This window comes from Gambusia affinis, unplaced genomic scaffold (assembly GCF_019740435.1).
Source record: "Gambusia affinis unplaced genomic scaffold, SWU_Gaff_1.0 Scaffold2, whole genome shotgun sequence".
NCBI lineage: Eukaryota > Metazoa > Chordata > Actinopteri > Cyprinodontiformes > Poeciliidae > Gambusia > Gambusia affinis.
The window spans coordinates 91,730-113,501 of record NW_025316835.1 but is presented as its reverse complement, the minus strand read 5'-3'; the positions used below and the strand labels follow the sequence as shown (position 1 = coordinate 113,501).

The 21,772-nt window shown below is 41.1% G+C and overlaps 1 pseudogene; it reads left to right on the top strand.

Moving 5' to 3' along the window:
* The first annotated feature begins 14,687 nt into the window (after nucleotides 1-14,687).
* Nucleotides 14,688-21,771, top strand: LOC122827641 (annotated as a pseudogene).
* The last annotated feature ends 1 nt before the right edge of the window (nucleotide 21,772 follows it).

Genomic DNA, 21,772 nt, shown 5'->3' with positions numbered 1-21,772 from the left:
TAAAACATTTAATGTATGAACTGATTTTCCATAACTTAGCTTATGTATATAATGTACAGTGTTTTTTGTCACCAATTGTGGGTGTAACGTGTTTCATGTGCGAAGAAGCGATCAGAAACGGCGGAGAAGAGATTTGAGGTGAGGCAGGCAGTTCTCTTACATCATGGCAGGGGGCGCTCATGTTTCCAGGCATTGTGACTCCACAACTGCAGAGTAAGAGACAGTATAGCCATGGAGCTAGCCATACAGTAAAGTCAAGTGCAGCGATATATTTAAAGTTTTTTTTCCTCTTACCACAGCAATCACTTATTAACAATAAAACAAATATTAAGCCTAAAGCAATACTACTGTATCAGACTGAATGTTCTGCTCTTTGTCTGGGAAATATTTGAGTGTTTTATTTTTTATTTTTTTGTTTTTGTTTTTTTGGGGGCATTGTTGTCAGTTGCTATGGAAACGAGTCTGCGCATTGCTGAGCTGATACAGAGAACGAGTAAGAAGTGGTTTTGAGTTGTACTTTAATGGTTTTTTCATTTGCTGGGGAGCACAGCACGACATTAATAATATCTACGTGTCCAAGTTTGATTGAGTTAACGGAATTATTCTACCGCTACAGCGCTACTATGTATGTAGAAGAATAGTCTTTTTGCCCTCCAGCGTTGTCCGCATTCGCGAAAATTTCTTATGTAAAAAATAACATGCAGAGGGTCTATATTTATAAATCTGATTTTGATTAAGTCAGTTCCTCACTAGCTACGACCCTCAAAGCACGTCACTGCTTTTTATATTAGAGTTCAATTCAGCCAGTTGATCGGCAGTGTGCAGCACCAGCAGGGAGCCATCCATCTCATTCGCCAGCGTCCACTTAAAAGAACTTTATATTGTAGAAATGATGTGATGAGAAATTGTAGCAGTTTTAAAACCACAACTTCTTAAAACTGATACACCTTGATATCAATAACCAGCCCAAGCCTGTTACACAGTAATAAATAAAAGGAAATTTAAAACCCTAAATTTGAAATTGCCTTGCAACGGTTTGTCTGGACGGTCACATATATTTTAGGTAATATATACTTATATTACCTAAGATGAACATGTTACTTTTTATATTTTTTTAAGCATAATCAAAAAATGTGTTCCTTTATTTTCAGTCACGTGTGTTTGTATTTTTTCTTACTCAGTCTGAACTGACCCTAAGGCTGGTTCCAACAGTCCAGTACATCTAGTCCTGAAACTAGAACTGATTTATGTGACACTAAAGGAGGACTGGCTTCTACAGGCAGAGTCTCACTGTGGCAACCTTAAAGCTTAAAACAAATAACCGATTCGGCTCCTCCGTTGTACATATAAAACGCGTAACTACACTGTGTATTAATTAAAACTGATTATATTTGCAAACAAAGTGCTAAATAAATCTACTGTAACGTAATGTAACACGGTGTTCTCAAGAATACTACCTTAAATAAACACATAGAGAGCGATAAACACAGGCCCCGCTGCTGCTAAGCTAGCTATAGTTGTGATTTACATGTACGGGTAATCCTTATTAGGAGCGAATAATTATATTTAACAGACAATAGGTTTTAATATTTGACTTGTTTAGGTTGAAACGGTGGTGGTTTGACAAACAAGGTTGTACAGCTGTTACATAAATGGCGTAGCGTTAGAGGCGAGCTTGCTCTACTGATCTACTGACCTAGTTTCAGAATAGCGCAAACTCCTCAGTTGAGCGGAGCAACAAACTGACAATAAACACCCTCTGGACCTCACCTTGTCAGCCTAAACCTCGATTCAAGGCACCCCTACTGCCAGCATATGCAAGTATTACCAACGGTGACAACGGTAGTGTTGTGTTTCATTTACCTGCGGTTCGCTTCCCTCTGTCAGCTAAGTAAGATGGCCGCTGGAAGGAGGATCTGTCCTGCATTTAAGGAAATCTATTGAATATCTGAAATATAACTCAACATCCAAGCAAATGTTGAAGTTTTGTACTGATATTCAACTAATGTTTGACTTAGGACTATTTCTGCCATTTTTTCAATGTTAAGCACTTTTACTACATGTGCTTGAACAACCAACAAAGGCCTCGTTAACTACCAGGATTCTCAACAGCTGGCAAGAATTTTTAAATTATTACTGGCAAAATGTCATGTTATTGTCCCTTTAAAGAATATAAACAAACATCCAAAATAGATTGACTCCTGGATGACAAAGAGTTTGGAGAAGGCATGTAAAGAAAAACAAGTTATATAAGGATTTCATTAAGCCCAACTCATGAAAAGAAGGAAAATATAAAGTATATAAAAATAAGTTGACATCAGTGCTGAGAAAGCAAAAGCAGGATTATTATGATAGGTTGCTGCAAAACACCGAATGATATTACATGGAATACAATTAATAGTATTATTAAAAACAATAAAGATAGAGATTTCAATAAGTATTAAACACAACAACACAATAGTGGAAAAAAGGAGGATATTGTTGAAGTCTTTAATAAGTTCTTTGTTAATATCGGTCCTAATTTAGTAAACAAATTGCCAAAGGTAGAGATGAAAACATAACTATAAATTTAATAATATTACAATGTTCGGGAGAAGTGAGTGAAAGTGAGGTAATAGATGTAGTTAAAAAATTTAAAATAAGAAATCCAAAGATTGTAATGATATCCATATGGCTATTGTGAAAGAGGTAATTTATAGTATTATTAAACCTCTCACCTACATTTGTAATAGATCATTCTTAACTGGAACCTTTCCTGACAAAATGAAGATAGCAAAGGTTTTTCCAGCTCATAAAAGTGGAGACAAGCAAATATTAACAAATTACAGGCGATATCATTGTTACCACAATTTTCAAATTTTGGAAAAATTATTTATGAAAAGACTGGATTCATTTCTCAATAAAATAATATATTGAGACATGCTTAGAACAACTGCTCCACAACCTTAGCTGTGATGGAGTTTGTGGAGCATTGCAGCAGCACAGTTGATCAGAAGCTTAATAAGAGGTGTTTATTGACCTATGCAAGGCTTTTGATACTATTGACCATGTAAGACTATTAAATGAACTGTATGGCTACGGGGAGATATCAGTGGTTAAAGAGTTACTTGGGCAATAGATTACAATATACAAATTAACAACACTAAGTCACAGACAGACATGGTAAAATGTGGTCTTCAAGGCTCAGTCCTAGGACCTAAATTATTTATACTTTATTTAAACAATATTTTGCATCCAGTCTGAAAGTTTATAATGTTTGCAGAGATACAAATTTCTTTTTTTCAGGAAAAAATGGATGAAATAATAAAACAGTAGAAAAAGAGTTAGCTGAGTTGAAAACATGGTTTGATTACAATAAGTTATCGTTAAATGAAGGAAAGACTAAATTCATGGTTTTCTGAATCGGAACTATAATAATGTAAAGTTATGCATAAATGGAGTTGAAATCGAAAGAGTTTATGAGACAACATTTTAGGGATTATCATAGATAAACTTAGTTGGAAGCCTCACATAGGATATATTAGAAATAAAGTTGCAAAAACTATTGGAATACTGTTTAAAATAAAGATTTAATAAATGTTAAAGGCTTGTATGTTATATTCTTTTGGTTATGCCTTATTTGTCTTATTGCTCAGAAATCTGAAATGTAAAACAACTATTGATATACTAGTTAAGTTGCAAAAAAAAGCTATAAGGGTTATAAATAGGTGGGATACCGTGAACCAACTGATAAACTCTTTATTCAAAGTAAAATATTAAAATTTAAAGATATTGTTTATACAAAAATACTGAAATAATGTATAAAGCATTGAATAAAAGTCTTCCTTCTGGTATTCAGAAATTATTTAAGTTAAGAGAAAATAAATATAATTTGAGGTTTGTTAATATTTGAATGTGCAAAAGAGAAAAGTCAGATAAAGTCTAGATGTGTTTCAGTTATTGGTGTGAAACTGTGGAATGAATTGAATGATGATCTTAAGTTATGTCCTTTCTTGGTGAACTTTAAAAGAGCTTTAAAATGTAAAATGATCAAATCACACTGTTATGTAGATCTATATGTACTATGTACTTGAATCTGAATTTGAAGAAATCCTGGTAGGAAGTAAAAAATAGGGTAGGCAAGAAGCTTTGCTTCAGCCTATTCCTTTTGGTAAACTGTGGGTTTGTTTATTGTTCTTTTCCTTTGTTGTTTCTGTTTAATGTGGACAATTTACCAAAATAAAGTGATTGATTGATTGATTGATCACCGCTGCCAGTCACTGTTCAGCCGACATGGCTGAAGAAGGCTGCCCAGGACTCAATACATGGATGAGCCAGTCGACAACCCCGATTATGTAGAGTGTGGGTTCCACTAAATGTTGTAAAGCCGTTTTAATAAATTTGCTACAGGTAGAACTAAAAAGGAAATAAATAAGGAAGAGTTGGAAACGTGACCAAAAGTACGACTGTGCAATGAGAGAAGTGAGAGAAGGAAGCAAGAGGACGGTCTCCGCCACCCGTCACTGCTGATCGTTTCATGACAGTCAAGAGCTACCTTCCGGACTTTGATAACAGCACGTTAATTAATTAATTAGTTATGCTAGTATCTGTAAGTTGGAATAACATTCCAATTTGAATATCATTGAAATAAATAAATATACTATGAAATCTTGCAGCTTTGCTTATTATGTTAATGTTGATAGTTATGCATATTTATTAATAACGCTAGAATGTTGAAAAAAACCAAACATATTTAGACAAAACTTTCATCACATACAGTACACATACTTGAGAATCAATAATTTGCTTCCATACCCAATTGCAGTAAAAGCACAGGTAGCTTCAAGTTACTGTCTTGTTGCTTCAATATTTCATAGTATTCTTTCCTCAATTACAAGTTAATCCTGCAGCAAAATGACATGAAAGTTGTAGTTGAAATAAATTACACAAAGTATCTATCTATCTATCTATCTATCTATCTATCTATCTATCTATCTATCTATCTATCTATCTATCTATCTATCTATCTATCTATCTATTTTTTTAACAACTCGATGGCGTGAAAAACATGATGGTAGAGAACTGACGCGTCATCTTGTTAGAATATGCAAATATTTTCTTTTATGACGTAACAGAGGTTCAACCCTGAACACTGACGTATATTTTTACTTGTATTCTACCCATGGTAAGATCCAGTCCAGTTTTCGGGATTTTGGAGAGCGATCAGAACATTTTTAGCAGCGATTTTTTTTTTTGCAAAGAAAAACTAGAAGAATCATTCATCTATTGAACAACTTTTCTGGATTTACCCAGACATTGCAATGTGAAGTTTTAACACTTGTATGTGATGCAGAGAAGAGGAAGAATCAGACTGTGCATGTTGGATCATGAAGCACTTGAGCCATTTTCCTTGGAACAGAGATTTTGTGACCAATACAGAAGCAAATACCTTCAACCACAGGTTGAACTTTCGAAGGTGGACTCAAATTGTAGCAGCAGTACCAACCCTAAAGAAAGCTCTTGAATTTCAAAATCTACTTACAAGTATCAATTCTAGTGGACTTCAGACAGAATTGTTTAGAGACTTTAAGGAACATTGAAAATCTGTACTTTCAATCCCAGGCTTGGTTGTTGAAAGTGTATTCACTGTGACAAATTTAAGGAAGCAGCTTCAGGAAAATATAGGTTACCTTGCAGTTGACAGTGCCTCTGATAATGACAACATTGCTTTAAAAGAGAGTTAGCATTCTATCTTTGGTTTTGGATGAACTTCATGTTCAAGCTGAGTTTTGCAGCAACAAGAAAACCAGGCACAAAACCAGTTGATTCAAGAGATGTTTCTCCTGTTGAGCTTGAGCAAAATGAATGCAGGCATTACATGTTGTCAGAGGAAAAATATGGAGAACATTATGCCCAAAGCACAGAAACCTTCTGTTTCTTTTGAAATCAATTCTTCAGGGTCTAAGCAAAAGGAGATCTATGCTGGAAAGGCTCAAACAAGCAAGGAGACAAACTATAGAGCTGCAGATACTGAATCTGTGGCAGGATTTCTTTCTGTGAAAGGAGTTCCAGACTGTGAGCTTAGGCAGAGAATATCTTTGGAGCAAAAACAAGAGACAGCAAACCTTGGACTCAAAAGATTTGGTGTACCAGAAGAAGAAGAAGAAGAAGAAAGTAATCAGGCATTTCTCCTGTTGGAAAGACAGATCACAGGTCGTTTTAATAAAAGAAACAGCCAAAAGGATTATTACAAAAGGCAATACATTAAATCACAAGCTGAGCTTTATAAGATGTTTTCAAAGTTGGAGAAATTCAATGTCTGTTTGAAGAAAACATAACTGAGTTTGAAAATGTGAGTTTAGCTTGCCTTAATCTTCAGAAAGAGATATTTAAAGTGAAGTCAGAAAAGGAGCATTACATAAACCAATTCCTTCAGTTCCATGCTGAACTCTTGAGAGTGCATTCGATGTGGCAGGACTTAAAGATAGAGCTTGAAAATAAGATGTTCGAGTTTGAAGACACAAGTCCATCTTGCAGTACCACCAATATTTAAGTAGCGATATTGATAGACTAAGTTCAGCTTTGGATGAGCTTCTGAATCAACTGGAAGCATCTAGGCAGTTGCATGCAGCGGTAGATAAATATAATCTGCACCATATAGAAAAGTCAAGAACCTGAAACTTCAAGTTCATCTAGAAATGATGATGATGATGATGATGATGATGATGATGAAAAGGAAGATAGCATAAGGTGTGTGAAATCTGTAGCTAAACTTGACTTTCAAGTTCACGATCAAACAGTTAGTTGAAAAAATTTAGGAATGTACCAGATCCAAAAGAAGTTCTTAGCACTAAGGAAAGTTCTTTACAGAATGACCTTAGAGACACATTTGATGCTCCACAACCTGCCAACTGGAGACAAGCTCTGAAAGCGATCAAGAACTGATGACCAAGTTAGTTCTTCTTCAACAGAGAATTTGGATCTTGAGGCACAGTTATCTAAAGAAAAGGATCAAAAAATCATTACAACAAACTATATAATGAGTTGGAAGTTGAGCTCCTGAAAATGCACACAGCACTGGATGAGATGAATCACAAATATGAAGACAGGACAGCTGTATCCAACACTGCATATTCATCTGAAAGTGATGGCAATAACTATGAAAATGAAAATATCCAAGCTGCGGAGAGTTGCAGATGAATTTGAATGTAAGGTTAAAAACATTTCAGAACTCACTGGAAGACTTAAGAAATTAGCAGAACCATGTGATGATATCCAAGCTGCGGAGAGTTGCAGATGAATTTGAATGTAAGGTTCAAAACATTTCAGAACTCACTGGAAGACTTAAGAAATTAGCAGAACCATGTGATGATATCCAAGCTGCGGAGAGTTGCAGATGAATTTGAATGTAAGGTTCAAAACATTTCAGAACTCACTGGAAGACTTAAGAAATTAGCAGAACCATGGATGATATCCAAGCTGGAGAGTTGCAGATGAATTTGAATGGGTTCAAACATTTCAGAACTCACTGGAAGACTTAAGAAATTAGCAGAACCATGTGATGATATCCAAGCTGTGGAGAGTTGCAGATGAATTTGAAAGGTTCAAAACATTTCAGAACTCACTGAAAACTTAAGAAATTAGAGGACCATGAATAAATATGACAGACATGATTGTAGAAGAGCCCAAAGAAATTTCTCTGTCCTCAAGTTCTTCCGACATTGAGGACAAAGAGTACACGTTACATTTTTAGACACTGAAAATGATGATCTGTATGTGCCTACTTTACAGGATTATAGTGTTGCAGTGGAAACTCATGCTCCACTAACTGCACTACTGGAGACCTCTGCTGCTACGACGGAGGAGCCTAGAGGCACACGTTATGTAAGCTTGAATCCTAATTTTCAGACCTCTGGCACATCTTTGGACATCACAGCTCCTGAATATGATCAAGAACAGATATCCACTTTGGGTGGTGGCCCTCTGACAGGAACACACGAGAACGCAAAGAATCTCAAAGTTTGTCTCAGCCAAGCTGAAATAAGCTCAGTATTTTCCCTTTACCAGAGAGTTTCGATACAGAACTATCTAGAGAAAGGAACAAAAGGACTACTACCACAAACTATATAATGAATGCAAGTTGAGCTCCAGAAATTGCAATACTAGAAAGACACCTGTGCCTGACACTGCAAGTTCATCTGGAAATTATGACAAGGATCATGTAGATGAAAATATCAAAGATGCGCTGAAATGCAGATGAACTTGAATGTGGGGTTCAAAACCTTTCAGAACTCACTGAAAAAATTAATAAATTAGCAGAACCTCATAAAGCAAATCTGAAGGGCACATTTTCTTTAGAGACAGACCAGAGTGCAGCCAGCTCTACATTTTTGGATGCTAAACAATATGATCATGATGTACCTAATCTACAGCACCCTAGTGACTCTGTGGAAACAACGGATTGTGAATCTGGGTCAGAGGACACCTCTTATGCAACACCAAAGAAATTTGAGGATACTCAAGCTGAGGAGTTTATTTTGTACTCTATTGAAGCTCCAGAATCTGGACGAAGAACAGATTTCTACCAGAGGATGATGTCCTCCAAAGACAAGCTATGGAGGAAATAAATGAAGAAGAAATCACCCAGCTGTCTTCAGAGCAACAGAGTGTTTATGATCTTGAGGATGTACCAAATGCAACTTCAACTGGAGTGACAATGCAGAGCTTCTACATTTACCATCAGATGACCAGCTTAAATTTCATTTGTCTGAACAATCTGACACAATACCAAATCAAGTAATGCCAACAGAAGTTATTCCTAGTGCTACACTTGGTATAAGCACTCAAGACGTTGCAGATTCTCACTTGAGTGAAGCAGATGAAAATCAAACTATGCCCCAGGAAAGAAAGTCTTATCTGGAAGTGACAACTCCAGAATGTGAGCAGGTTGAAGTCCTGAATTCTTCAGATGAATTAAGACAAGATGATAGAGTCCAGGAGACCCAACAGGTCAGGCGGCGGACCATGGAAGTCACTCAGCTGGAGAACCCACCATGATGAGGCTCCAGTGCCAGCTGTTGGAGGCGCCTTCCAAGTGTTTGTCCTTCAGCATTTACTAAAATATATTTTACTGATAGCTGCCTTCTCCCTTTTGGGTACAATTCCATGAATATTTAGTTATGAGAGCCCACTTTGATGTGAACTACAGTCTCTTCAAACTATTGGAACCCTTCTGCACCTTTGAAAATGTATTACCAGTTCCTTCTAATTTAGCCTACAAGAAAGGCATTTTATTTGGATAAGCACAAAAGTCCCAAAGAAACAGTTTTAGACAAGTACTATTGCCAAAAAGAGAAAAGGAAACCAGGAAGATCTTAATAAGAAGACAATGACAAAGGAGCAGGAAGCTTGGAGGTTGGCCAGGTCAGAGGGACCCAGCAAGGAGGACTTGAAGGTCACAATATTGCAGAGACCCACCAGGAGGACTTGGAGGTCACCCAGCTGGACCCACCAGGATGACCAGGAGGTCACAACATTGGAGAGACCCACCAGGAGGACTTGGAGGTCACCCAACTGGATTGACCCACCAGGATGACCAGGAGGTCACAACATTGGAGAGACCCACCAGGAGGACCTGGAGATCACATCGTTGGAGAGACCCACCAGGAGGACTTGGAGGTCACCCAACTGGATTGACCCACCAGGAGGACCAGGAGTTCACAACATTGAGAGACCCACCAGGAGGAGGAGGTCACAACATTGGAGAGTCCCACCAGGAGGACCAAGTTTACAACTTGGAGAGACACACCAGGAGGACTTGGAGGTCACCCAGCTGCAGTGACCCACCAGGAGGTCTTGGAGGTCACAATTGGAGACCCACCAGGAGGACCAGGAGGTCACAGTTGGAGAGACCCACCAGGAGGACTTGGAGGTCACCCAGCTGGATTGACCCACCAGGAGGACCAGGAGGTCACAACATTGGAAAGACCCACCAGGAGGACCAGGAGGTCAGACCGTTGGATAGACCCACCAGGAGGACCAGGAGGTCACAACATTGGAAAGACCCACCAGGAGGACCAGGAGGTCACTTGGAGAGAGACCCACCAGGAGGACTTGGAGGTCACCCAGCTGGATTGACCCACCAGGAGGACCAGGAGGTCACAACATTGGAAAGACCCACCAGGAGGTCACAACATTGGAGAGACCCACCAGGAGGACTTGGAGGTCACCCAGCTGGATTGACCCACCAGGAGGACCAGGAGGTCACAACATTGGAAAGACCCACCAGGAGGACCAGGAGGTCACAACATTGGAGAGACCCACCAGGAGGACCAGGAGGTCACCCAGCTGCAGACCCACCAGGAGGTCTTGGAGGTCACAACATTGGAGACCCACCAGGAGGACCAGGAGGTCACAACATTGGAGAGACCCACCAGGAGGACCAGGAGGTCAGAACATTGGAAAGACCCACCAGGAGGACCAGGAGGTCACAACATTGGAAAGACCCACCAGGAGGACCAGGAGGTCACAACATTGGAGAGACCCACCAGGAGGACCAGGAGGTCACAACATTGGAAAGACCCACCAGGATGACCAGGAGGTCACAACATTGGAGAGACCCACCAGGAGGACTTGGAGGTCACAAATATGGAGAGACCCACCAGGAGGACTTGGAGGTCACCCAGATGGATTGACCCACCAGGAGGACCTGGAGGCCACAACGTTAGAGAGACCCACCAGGAGGATTTGGAGGTCACAACATTGGAGAGTCCCACCAGGAGGACCAAGGTCACAACATTGGAGAGACACACCAGGAGGACTTGGAGGTCACCCAGCTGGAGACCACCAGGAGGTCTTGGAGGTCACAACTGGAGAGACCCACCAGGAGGACCAGGAGGTCACAACATTGGAGAGACCCACCAGGAGGACCAGGAGGTCACAACATTGGAAAGACCCACCAGGAGGACCAGGAGGTCACAACATTGGAGAGACCCACCAGGAGGACCAGGAGGTCACAACATTGGAGAGACCCACCAGGAGGACCAGGAGGTCACAATGTTGGAGAGACCCACCAGGAGGACCAGGAGGTCACCCAGCTGGATTGACCCAGCAGGATGTCATGGAGGTCACAACATTGGAGAGACCCACCAGGAGGACTTGGAGGTCACCCAGCTAGATTGACCCACCAGGAGGACCAGGAGGTCACAACATTGGAGAGACCCACCAGGAGGACCTGGAGGTCACAACGTTGGAGAGACCCACCAGGAGGACCAGGAGGTCACCCAGCTAGATTGACCACCTGAAGGACCCGGAGGTCACCCAGCTTGATTGACCCACCAGGAGGACCTGGAGGTCACAACATTGGAGAGACCCACCAGGAGGACTTGGAGGTCACCCAGTTGGAGAGACCCACCAGGAGGACCTGGAGGTCACAACATTGGAGAGACCCACCAGGAGGACCTGGTGGTCACAACGTTGGAGAGACCCACCAGGAGGATTTGGAGGTCATCTGGGTGGCCAGAGTGATCTAACCGGAAGATCCACAGAGGGCCTGATCTAAAGTAAAACAGAAGGCTTATCTTATCACCTAAAATAAAGAAAAACAGAAGCATCACAATCAAAACCTTTACAACCCAGATGCGGGTTGTAAAGGTTTCAAAAGATATCCATTAGGTAAAGTTAATTTGTCATGTCAAATGTGCATATCTGTCACAAAAATAAGAAATATGCCCTTATGTGTTTCATCAAAAGGGCTAATGTACTTTACTGACTAGAACATAGCACACTTTAAGGTGTCCGGTTCTGGACAGGACCTTTACTTATTAAATTTGCAAGAACAGGTTTTTCTCCAGGCGCTCTGGTTTTTTCCCAAAAATCGTTCACTTTGGTTAAGTGAAGCACAATTTGAGAACACTACCACATTAACAAAGCACAATTACAAATTACAAAACACAGCATTAATGAAAAATTACTAATTTAGTCTGTACTGCAGACTAAATTATTTTAATTTCCTTACATAAACTGTCATAATATCCTAATACTTTAAATTGAGATGTTTCACTTCAAATACACAAAAAGTGAAAGAACCACGGCCGGGTGGGTGGGGGGGAAACCATGACACGTACGGCCGGGGGGGTGGGGGGGAAACCATGACACGTACGGCCGGGGGGGTGGGGGGGACCCATGACACGTACGGCCGGGGTGGGGGGGGGGGAACCCATGACACGTACGGCCGGGGTGGGTGGAGGGGAAACCATGACACGTACGGCCGGGGGGGGGGGTGGAGGGGAAACCATGACACGACGGGCCGGGGTGGGTGGAGGGAAACCATGACACGACGGCCGGGGGTGGGGGGAAACCATGACACGCACGGCCGGGGGGTGGAGGGGAAACCCACGACGTCGGGGTGGGGTGGGGGGGAAACCATGACACGTACGGCCGGGGGGGTGGGGGGGAACCATGACACGTACGGCCGGGGTGGGTGGGGGGGAAACCATGACACGTAGGACAGGGGGTGGGGGGGTAAACCACAACACGTAGGACGGGGGGGAACCACGACACGTACAGCCGATGGGGGGGGAGAACCACGACACGTACAGTGGGGGGGAACCACGACATGTACGGCCAATGGGGGGGAAAACCACAACACGTAGGACCGGTGGGAGGGTCGGTGGGGGGGTGGGTGGGGGGGGTCCTACGTGGCGTGGTTCCCCACCGACCCACCGGTCCCATGGTCGGTTCCCCACCGACCCCCACCGTCCCACGTCGTGGTTCCCCCCCACCGACCCCCACCGTCCCCCGTGGCGTGGTTCCCCCCACCGCCCCCCCCCCCGGTCCTCCGTGTCGTGGTTCCCCCCACCGACCCCCCCACCGGTCCTACGTGTCGTGGTTCCCCCCACCGACCCCCCCACCGGTCCTACGTGTCGTGGCTCCCCCCCCCACCCGTCCTACCGGTCCTACGTGTCGGGGCTCCCCCCACCGACCCCCCCACCGGTCCTACGTGTCGTGGCTCCCCCCACCGACCCCCCCACCGGTCCTACGTGTCGTGGCTCCCCCCACCGACCCCCCCACCGGTCCTACGTGTCGTGGCTCCCCCCCCCCACCCGTCCCCGGTCCCCACGGTCGTGGTTCCCCCCACCCGTCCTACGTGTCGTGGGCTCCCCCACCCGCCCCACCGGTCCTACGTGTCGTGGCTCCCCCCCCCACCCGTCCTACCGGTCCTACGTGTCGTGGCTCCCCCCCCCACCCGCCCCACCGGTCCCACGGTCGTGGTTCTCCCCCACCACCCTACCGGTCCCACGTGTCGTGGTTCTCCCCCACCGTCACGTGTCGTGGTTCTCCCCCCCACCATAGGTGTCGTGGTTCTCCCCCCCACCGTACGTGTCGTGGTTCTCCCCCCCCCACCGTACGTGTCGTGGTTCTCTCCCCCCCCCACCATACGTGTCGTGGTTCTCCCCCCCACCCATCGGCCGTACGTGTCATGGTTGTCCTCCCCCCACCGGTCCTACATGTTGTGGGGGGGTGGGGGGAAACCACGACACGTAGGACCCGCCCCACACACACGTAGGGGGCGGGGGGGGGGATATATGGCACGTTGGACCGGGTCCTGCAAAAAACAGGACATTTCCTCACTTTCTACAAATATCCCGGGACACCTGGGACAGGTCGTGAAATACGGACCTGTCCCGGGAAATACGGACGTTTGAAACGTTTCGTGGTAAAATCACATGTGATTCACACATTTCCACATGAGGAAATATGTGATATACATATTTCACATATTCACATATTTAATGGTCCCATTATTTTATACAACTATAAAATAATGAGACCGTTATTTTATAATTGTATAAAATAATGGGACCACCTTTTTTTTTTTTTACCATAAAATGTCCAGTTTCTTCATGTTATTCACTTTTCACGATAAATATGATTTTCTAAGACATAACTTTATACTAAAGTAAACTTGTAGCTATGAATCAAGACTTCTAAGACAAGTATATATGTACACAAAACAATTTATTCCCTTCTGTTTGAAACTGTTAAGAACCAGGAACAACTTTTAACATCTGAGCATGACACCATACAGATTTGCCCCAAATTAGGCCCAGACAATAAACGTGTCGAAACCAGATGTGTAGAAACGGGTTTAATACCATCAGTGCCAGTCCAGAGAGGGAAAACAAAACCTCAGACATTGGACAAGGATGGCCGACTTACTCTAATACTCTAATGCTCTCTCAGCTACTTGTTTCTCATCCCATTATAAAAGCTTCTCACTATACATCATCAAATTCTCCTGTTTTTCCCTGTTATTCTCCCCAACTTCCTGCCACCCACATTAACTCTTATTGTTATTTTGCCTTGTGTCTTTTTGTAAGTTGTATCATTTTATTTAAGATATCTTTATTCATTAATTATTTAATTTTGCCTGTTACATTCAGGGTGTAATGCCAACATTACACCCTGGGAGGGTCACCAATTCATCATAAGGCAACACACAGGACAAACAATGCAAAAAACCCTTTCTAGAAAACCCACACATGCACAAGGAGAACATTAAAACTTAATTGAGAAAGACCCAAGGCTGGGACTCAAACAGATTGTTTCCACTTCAACCACTTCTTCTTTCCAACCGCTAGAGGGCAGACATGGCATTCGACACGTCAAGTGTTTCTCTTTCAATCCTATTGATAAACTATTTTCTGTTCTCCAAACCTAAACTATGGTTGCATAGAAAATAATCTCTTCTGTAAAAAGAAGAGGCTATCTAAAATCAATTATTTTAGATTATTTGATTTATAATTTCAAGATATTTATGATAAAGTGTATTTGTGTAAAACCTTGAACATTAAGTTTAAAAAGGCAGATGGAAAATATCAAATTGGCTCATGAATTATCAGAAAGAACTATTATGCTTTAGAGAAAATAACCTTGTTTACTAGAAAGTGCTCAGCTTGCAGCTATCCTGCAGAGAAGATTGCCAGCTGCACATTCAACGATTACTATTATAGATCCCACCGTTTCATGCTCAGAGCACATCATCCAGTCTGTTAATTTAATTTTAAAATCATATTTTTGATTTTTAAAGACTTTTTATTAAAAAAAAAAATCTGCAATTGGGAATATATTTGCAGCATGAATGGTTAGACGTCCCTTCTGTTTGTCGTTTAGTGCCCATCATTTTAAGATGTGTTTGTGTAACATTCACAGCTTCATGTCAACTCTAATGGACTCTGTCATCTCATTATCATCAGAGAATGTTTATGATGAAACATTTTAAATATAAACACATTTTCATCATAAACATTTCATAACTATTAAAAAACGGCATACACAGAGGGGCTGTCCTGGATTTTGAAGGCTCTGTCTTTGGTTTCAAGCTCACCCATTCTGCTTCACAGCAGTTCTCTCCTCAGCATGTCAGGCTTATGCATATTTCATTTGCTCGTCTTCAGGGCAGCTATCAAATGAATCAAGCTGGATGGATAGAGGTGGAGCTGGGGAGCTGATGAGGAGGATGATGTGTGAAAGCGAGGGGCTGGGTTTGGGGACAACCACTAACACCTGCCCCCTCCTCTCCATGAATGAATGGGTTATGAGATGAGAGGGGATCTGGACGATTTATTCTCTTCAGCTGCAGAGAAGAACGGGGCCACAATGTTTTGGGACTAAAACCTGGATTTCACACCTCTAGTTTGCTCCCCCTTTGTTCAAAACCACTCCTCAATGGATCTTTTAAGGACGCACACATTTCTGATTCTGTTGCTCTTAGGACATTGAGGTACACTTTTCTCTTCTGCACGGATCCAAAAGTTGGAAAAGTCCTCATCACTTTGGGACCTCTAGCACCACAGGTGTCAATCCCAACTGGTACACAGTGAAGGAGGATGACAAGCGGCATCTAGTGGATATTTTTTTTCTCGTTTTCTTCATAAGAACTACTGAGTAGCTAAGATTTTGTTTTGGAATAAAAGAAAAACAAAAAACCGAAAAGATGCCTTTTGATTTTGCAAGTTTGAAAAATCAGGTGCTAAAACCTGGGAAGGAGGAGGCCAAGAATACTGTGGGGGATTCTTTAGGAAAGCTGCAGAGGTGAGAGGGTTAATTTGTATGGAAATGTGCAGAAATTAAGCCATAAGGCTGCAAAAATGGTGCTGATGAGGATCAACCTCAGGGGTGAACACGTAGAATCGTCTGCCATGAGAAATCCTGGCGATAAAGAAATATCTGATCCTATTCCTTGCAGAGGGAGGCCAGTGATGTAATCACAGGTTTTATTTTTAGGCAGTAATGCATATTTTACATCTAATAAATTCTTAACAGAAGAATTTGTCAGCGGTGGAGAAGCTTAGACATGTATTCAGACGACTGTCTTTAGAAAATAAAGTGGAGGATTATTTAGACAAGACAACAAAAATAGAATTACAGAAAATAAAATAAAGGCAACATCATTATGAAAACAGAAGACATTTATGTGATATAGAACAAAGTGATGACAGACATGTTTAGTGTGGGTTTTGGCTTAGCATTTATTCAAGACATAATTCTAATAATAACGTCATAAGAAGATAATGAAAAATAATATAGTGATGTAAAACCTAACAGAAATACTACCAACACTTATATTTCCACTGCCACAAATAATAATAATAATAATAATCATACTAATAATTGTGGCAATATTTATTTATTTGTTCTCAATTTATGATGATTATTATCATTATTAAAATTATTTTGTAATTTTTGCAATACTTCTCCTAATTTCTGTCTGAAATATCAGATCCTGGATCTGGAGGGAATGATTTACTTTCAGCAACAAGAGGCACAGTGGAGGCAAAAACATAGCAATAGATAGAATACTGTAGAATAATGTAAAAAAAAAAAAAAATCTGTGCAACAGCAGCAAAGTAACAGGCAATAACAGCAAATAGACTCACACAAAGATAGAGTATACAATATATAAAACAGAATTAAAAATATAATACCATACATTAAGGTCAAAATTTCAACATAAATACAGTGTAGTTATGCAAAAATACTGTGAAAGATACATTTCACAATCTAAAGTAATGTGAAATGGAGATAATTAAATAAAAAAATATATATAAAATGCACATGTCTCTTTGAGCATTGAAAAGACAATATTTACAATTAGTGCCAATAAAAAAAGCTCTGCACCAAGAAAGTGGCAGATGTGAAAGAAATATTACAATCCATCAAAGCTTGTTCTTCCCTCTCTTAAATTTGTGCAGAAGAAAAACTGCAAATTTCAGCAGCCCTCTGCACTGTGGAGATGCCTCTGGTAATAGGAGATCTATTGCTGGCTGGTGTGAACAGAGACATGTTGATTCAGGAGGCAGAATGGATGTGAAGAATGAGAAACCTTAAAGAAACCTGATGACAGCAGATCACTGATCCTTATCCTTGTTTGCTACTGATTTTTACTAACACACTATATAAATCTATATAAATAACAGTGTGACATGAAAATGCAGCAAAGTGAACAGATTGCCATTCCCTTTTACTCTTTAGGAAAATGGACGGTAGTAATGTTGAGGATGAGGAAAACATTGAACTGACAGAAGATGGACAGCCGGTGACATCAGCACCACTTCCTGCCCCCTGCTGGACTGCAGCTGCGGCGTCTGCCCAAGCGCTACATCATTGCCATCCTCAGTGGCCTTTCTGCATCTCCTTTGGCATCCGATGCAACCTGGGCGTCATTGTAGAGATGGTGAACAACAACACAGTCTATATCAACGGGACGCGAGTGATTCAGGTAGATTGAAATCCAACAAGCTAACTGAATACTGTTTTGTTTTACTCTTTGGCATTAAAGGTTTTAAGATATACATGTCTCAGTGAATTGCATGTTGTAAAAGATGATTTACTTTTATTCTTAAAAAAAAAAAGTAACTTATGAGCAATGTAGCCAATGTGTATGCATAACCTTGAATGGCCTTGACATAATTTTTTGTGGACAAACTAAATTTTATGTTTTTATTAGCTGTAAGGCCTAATCATCAAGATTAACAGAAATAATGATAACAATAATTTTTCAATATATTTTGTAAATTTTAGTAGTTTCAAGTCAGACATTCACTTCCCACGAAACATATTTTCAAGTAAAAGGAAATGTAATAATTCTTTTAGAAAACTTATTATTGAGTGTTCTTCTGTGCCTTGCATGGAGTCATCTTAAATTCATATACAATTAATTATAAAAAGAAGGGTTTTTAAATCTTATTTTGCCTTATGAAATATTGCTTTTGTTTCAGACACAGTCATGACACACAGAAACGTCAATGTTCACTTTTTTCATCATACATTCAGAAAGGAATTTAGATTAGTTACCAGTATGTGATAATCAAGGGAAGCACTCTGTATTTTATTCCCCAGAATATGAACATTTTTGTCTCATTTGTTTTATTAACTCCATTTCAGAAAGCTCAGTTTAACTGGGACCCAGAGACTGTGGGCTGATCCACGGGTCCTTCTTTTGGGGCTACATCGTCACTCAGATCCCAGGTGGATTCATCTCCAACAAGCTGTCTGCCAACAGGTCGGGTGCTGTCAGTGTCGTTTTGTGTTACCGGTATTAGTGCTGGAAACTCAGCTTTAGCAGTAAAGATGCCCTTTTTCATAAGGATGAACTGGGTGTCACCCTGATTACCATCAAATACCATCAAATTTACTCAGTAAATAAGTAAGAGAACTAGAATTAGGGGAAGCTCTTCTTCTGCTCCTGCGATTTAAAGGGTTAAAACTGTTTGGCACAGTGAACATTACTGATGGAGCTGATAGCAATCCTGTAATAAAAGCTTCACAGGAAAAAAAGGACATGCCACTGACAGAGTTAATAATGAAAGATCCTCCTTCTGATTTCCTTCTGAAACAGCAGCAGCTGGAATATTACAAGTGTCACTTACATGCTGCTTTGCAAAAAAACGGATGACGGGGATTTTGGGTAAGAGGGAGCATGGCAGCACTGTGGTGGTGAAGCAGAAGCTTGTGGGTTGAATGGGTTGTCTTTTTATCTCATTCAGTGAATGACAGAGGTGTCAGATGTGTCAGGCTATAAGGTTGACTGAGACACTTTGACAGACAGATTCGGAGATGTGGTGCTTTATTAGTCTACTGCAGCTTACAGACACACACACACACACATGCCCACACACACCCACACACACCTACACACACACCCACACACGCATACACACACACACGCACACGCATACACACACACACGCACACGCACACGCACACACGCACACACACCTACACACACACGCACAGTGTTTGTCAAGCTTTCACCAGCTGCCTAAAGATTTGGTCAAGATCACAAATATAAATGCAGCTCAACAAATTAGAAAATTATTGAAACAATCATTTATTCCAGTTCTAAAATTACAAATAGTATATCAGTCTATATATCCATCCATCCATCCATCCATTTTCTATACACCCTTCTTCCCTAATGGGGTCGGGAGGGTTGCTGGTGCCTATCTCCAGCTGCGTCCTGGGCGAGGCGGGGTTCACCCTGGACAGGTCGCCAGTCTGTCGAGAGGCAACACAGAGACATACAAGACAAACAACACACTCACACACACACACTCACACACACTCACACCTAGGGAGAATTTAGAAAACCAATTAACCTGACAGTCATGTTTTTGGACTGTGGGAGGAAGCGGAGAACCGGAGAGAATCACGCATGCACAGGAGAACATGCAAACTCCATGCAGAAAAGATCCCCGGCCGGGAATCGAACCCAGGACCTTCTTGCTGCAAGGCAACAGCTCTACCAACTGCGCCACTTTGCAGCCCCATCAGTCTATATATCTATATCTATAGATATAGATATAAATATATCTATAGATATAGATATCTATATCTATATAGATAGATAGATATAGATATATATCTATAGATATATATAGGTATAGATAGATAGATATATCTATAGATCTAGAGATATCTATAGATCTATATATCTATAGATATATACATAGACTGTGTAGCCAACACAGACATAAAGGTAGTAATGAATCTAATATAAAACTAGATATTAATCTAAACATGTACAAAAAAAAATCTTATTTACAAACTGATTAAGAGTGGCCTTAAATGCATTAAAGGAAACAATTTCTTTCAGCTTTAAGTCTTTTTGCAGTTGATTCCAGACTGAGGGAGCAGCAAACTGGAAAGCAATTTTTTTTGGAAAGATCATTGCACACCGAACAATTAATAAAATCAAATCACCTGAGCGCAGAAAATAAACACCTGAAAATATTTTAACAAAAAGGGACAAGAGATACAGTCCCAATGCAATAAAACAGAGGCACTAAATCTGTGATGAAATGATAAATCTTTATAAACAAGATTTAATTTTGAAATAAGAACCCAGCTTCAGCTTCATCTTTTTTACAAGCTGTTGAAGGTTGAGAACAAAACCCAGGGAATAATCAATTATAAAACCTAAATATTTAAAAAAGGCCCAGTGAAGGTTCATTTCCCATGAAGCATTTTCATTGAAACACATAAGCTATTCTGATGGAGTCTGGCTGTACTGATTCATTGACGGCCCTTGTTTTCTTCACAGGGTTTTTGGGGCTGCCATTTTTCTAACATCAGTGCTGAACATGTTCATCCCGTCAGCTGCCAGGGTGCACTATGGCTGCGTCATGTTTGTAACGCATCTTGCAGGGGTTAGTGGAGGTAAGGAAGGAAAATTGTCAGCTAATAGAAAATTTTAAAATTAATTTAGGTTCCTAGAGAGAGAGAGATGAATGATAAGGCAGGTCACCCTTTACCAAGCACTGATTAAGCATGAACCAGGAAAAATACTTCTAGATTTGTGTTGGGGTGACACGTCGTCATTCCTTATACATATAGCAATGGGTGTTTTTATTTTCTTGTTTCAGGTACTCTAATGTATGCTATGCTTTTGCAGACCAAATCAATAGCACAGCTGTTTCTATGGTCCCTCTGAGGTTTACAGAACCACAGAAGTAGAATTTCAAGATAACATTTGTGTATTTAAATAGTATTTTATCAGTCAAATCAAATCAGTTCTTAGTTTGGGCCAACTTACATCAACATGAACAGATGGACAAGCAAAAACTACCTTCAGTAGTTTTATCTATATTTTCTGCCATAACCGGACCATAGAGGTCATTTATGATGTGGCTCGAAGTGAAAATTAGTTGGACACACTGGCTCTAGGATGTTGGAGTGGAATCATCTGATTGCCAAACATTGGATTCATTAAGAGCAATGTGACAGAAAAAGTTGCCTACCATAAAAGTTGGAAACATGAGATAGAAAAACCAAGGAATTCCAAAGTAGGAGAGCTAGATGTTTTACACCAGCCTCAACTTTTATATCCAGCCTTTGTCTTTGTCTATTGAAAGAATGATCATCTACTAATAGTTGTGCTTTCCCCCAAAAAAATCTGTCTAAGACTTAAAAACCTGCCTCTTGTGCATCCCCAAGTTAGTCCTTGGTCTTTGTCATTCTGCACCCTGCTCCCTTTAGGGGGTCACCTACCCAGCGTGTCACGGGATGTGGTCCAAGTGGGCTCCGCCTCTCGAACGTAGTCGACTGGCGACCACATCATTCTGCGGTGAGTCACGTCGCTCCTTTCTTTAATCTAACAAACAGCAGCTCTGAGCTTTTTTTACCATTCCAAACATCTTTGATGGAACCTCCTCACAAGTCACAAGGAGTACGACAAGTAAATGGACATGTGCAGATGCCAAACTTCCAAGGGATTGTGGGAGATTTTTTC